Below are 3,601 nucleotides of genomic sequence, written 5' to 3' on the forward strand. Positions count from 1 at the left end.
ATGTGTATATATATATATATATATATATATATATATATATATATATATATTACGAGTACGGCTATAGCTACGTCGGGGCCACTGTCCCGACCAGTTGATGCATATTAGTGCTCTTGGGGAGCTTACGGACTACCGATTGATGTACGGTATTGTGTTTGGCCTTCTGCCGGCCTTCGACTAGTTGTCTTTCTTGGTTGTGGCCTTGTCGGCCCTAGTTATGCATATATGTATTGTTGGGCCTTTTCTCGCTGAGTTGTTATGATATACTTCTTACAATTGTTATTAAGTGGCCTTGTCGGCCTATGATTCACGTTACGAGTTTAGATATGTCACGGTTGGTTCGCTCGCCTTCGGTGCCGGTGCCATACACCCCCCAAGGTTAGGGGTGTAACAGCTCAGCTCGAAGCGGGGGAGCGAGGACGGACTAAGAGAGTGACTATAGACTCCGATGGAGTGTTATGGCATGATGGGAGACTATGTGTACCGGATGTGGGGGATCTGATATAGACTATTATGGAAAAAGCTCACAATTCTCGTTATTCTATACATCCTGGAGCTACAAAGATGTACCAAGACTTGAAGAAACATTTCTGGTGGATGAGGATGAAGAGAAACATATCTGACTATGTGGCTCGTTGTTTGAATTACCAACAGGATAAGTATGAACATCAGAAACCTAGAAGGTTAGCTCAGAATCTGGTTATTCAGGACAGGAAGTGGGAGAAAATCACTATGGATTTCGTGGTAGGCTTGCCACGTACTCTGAGGAGACATGATTCAGTTTGGGTAATTGTGGAAAGACTTACCAAATCCGTACATTTCATACCAGTTCAGACTACATTCACAGCAGAGCAATTAGCACGAATCTATCTATGTGAGATAGTTCGGTTGCATGGGGTGCCCATTTTTATCATTTCCGACAGAGAGTCGCAATTCACAGCTCAGTTTTGGTGGTCTTTTCTGAAGGCTTTGGGTACTACAGTCTCAGTACAACATTTTAACCGCAGACTGACGGTCAGTCGGAGTGGGTTATTCAGATCTTAGAGAATATGTTGAGAGCATGTGCCATCGATTTTGGAGGTCATTGGGATGAATAGTTGCCTTTAGTGGAGTTCGCCTACAATAACAGTTAGTAGTCTAGCATTGAGATGGCACCCTATGAGGCTTTGTATGGTAGACAATGTTGTTCTCCAGTTGGTTAGGTCGAACCAGGTGACAGGAAGCTTTTGGCTCCAGAGATGGTTCAGCAAGCTTTGGACAAGGTTAAGGTAATCCAAAACCGGCTCAAGACAGCTCAGAGTAGGCAAAAATCCTATTCAGACAAGAGAGTCCGTGATCTAGAGTTCATGGAGGGTGATATGGTACTTTCGAAAGTATCGCCCATGAAAGGTGTGATAAGATTTGGCAAGAAGGGAAAGTTGAGCCCGAGCTATATCGGTCCTTTTGAGATCCTGAAACGGATCAGAGCAGTAGCGTACAGACTGGCTTTACCACCAGCTTTATCAGGAGTTCATCCAATTTTTCATATTTTCATGCTTCGGAAATACTCTCGAGACCCGATCCATATTGTTCAGGTTATTGACCATAAGATGGTTCAGCTCGATCAGAAATTAGCCTACGAGGAGGCTCTAATAGCCATCTTGGACAAGCAGGTTCGCCAGCTGAGATCCAAGACTATTCCTTCTATAAAAGTTTTGAGGAGGAATCATCAGAGCGAGGAGGCTACTGGGGAGGCGGAGCAGGACATTCGGGATAGATACCCGCAGCTCTTTTCTTTAATTTATGTCAAACACGAAGAAGCCTCAATGCATATGTGAATTGGTTACAGGTATACTCTCAGAGCGTTCTCACATAAATATTGAACTAATAGATAAGGGATTTACATATTCATATTTGTCTGTTGACTCGTTCAAGTTATATTACTGTTTATTTTCTTTAGTTGAAATTTTTGCATGATGGTACGGGGTCGCCCGGTACGCCACTTTTCATGTGATTGATGGTATGGAGCCTCCCGGAACTCCCTAGTATATGTTGGTTTATAAATTATAATTGTTGGATGTTGTTACTAGCAGTTTTAAGACAGGTATGTAGACGACATTAGTCTTAATCACAGGGGAAACTCTGTCAAAATTTTGGTCGTGCTTAGAGGCTTGTTAAGACAAAGGGTTGCCAATACGTCCCTCTTTGTACCACGTGTAGAGTTTTTCTTACGTTTGAGGATGAACGTTATTTTAAGGGAGGGAGAATGCAACAACCCGATAATTTACGTAAATTTTAGAGTTATATCATTAATTATACCTTACTAATTTTAACGGGTTTCATATCGAAGCGGGATGAAATATAGTCACATTATATGCTTATATTAATTTTGTTAAATATTATTAGTATACATGTAAAGTCTGAGATAGTCAGTTAACTTGTGGCTAATGGGCTATTGCCACTTCACATAGATCGAATAATCAAGGACTTGGATATATTTTAAAAGGGAAGGAACGGGCTGAATAACCGCAATTGCAGCCACGTCTTAAAGAGGTTATTAGGGCATTAGAATATTACTGGTATTGACGAGAGAAGCGAACGGAAGGAATTGGTGTTGAGAGTTAGGAAAAGTGAAGTTATATTTGTTGTACCTAGGTATTGTAAATTCATTCTTTTCCTTAGTATTGATGAATTGAAATAAAGTGGCTAATACAATTAAGTCATACGGAATAATGCCAAGAATCTATCTTTAGAGGGGGGGGGGGGGATATAATGATTAAGGGAGACATGATTGTGTCTATAGGCCTTGGGAATAGAAATAGTATTTAATAATGGGCAATAACCTTTCTAGATTACAATTCTACTTTGCACGGGAGTTCAATTGGCATTAGCAAACATTGTGGAATTAAATTAGAAGACACAGACTTTGTACTTTATACGTTAAAACATGATTTATGTAACGAGAATATTTACCCATGTAACGCTTTAAGCCTTTGAAGATGTCAAAGGATTAAGGATTAATTGGCTAATAACAGGACACCATTAACGGACTTAGTATTCGAGGTGTCCTATAATTATGAGATTAATTTCTCTAGACTAATTTAGACCCGCTATTTATGTTTTGAATAGATTGAAGCTAGTGGATATTGTTTGAGGAGAATTGGCGTTTCAAGAAAGGTTTGTGTTCCGTTTATAAGGCAAGTGAGGCTTAAACTCTTAGCTTACTTGCTTTTCATAAAAATCATATGGTTTGTGTTGTATGTATGCATTTAAATCATTTAGTTCGTGTAAGTGGGCAAGCATGATCTAAATTGGATTATTTTTAAGTGTCTAAAGTAATGACCGTATGAGTCCTTTAGCGTAATTTCGCTTAAATAGATACTTGCTAGATATGTAGAGTTTTCAATTGGTATTGATTGGATGTTTGTTCCACTTTATCATATCTTCAGAGAGGCATACTCCAACAGGCCCTATTGATTTCGGTTGGAGGTAGATGCCAGAATTATAAGTGAGCCGGGTAAGATGTGGTAACAATGCCCACTAAGGGTAAGACATGGATAAATACAACTGTCCTGAGCATAGATTGATTGTGTATTTGATAGATGCCCCAATTTTAAGGACT

Source organism: Lycium ferocissimum, chromosome 9, assembly GCF_029784015.1.
Source record: "Lycium ferocissimum isolate CSIRO_LF1 chromosome 9, AGI_CSIRO_Lferr_CH_V1, whole genome shotgun sequence".
Taxonomy (NCBI): Eukaryota; Viridiplantae; Streptophyta; class Magnoliopsida; order Solanales; family Solanaceae; genus Lycium; species Lycium ferocissimum.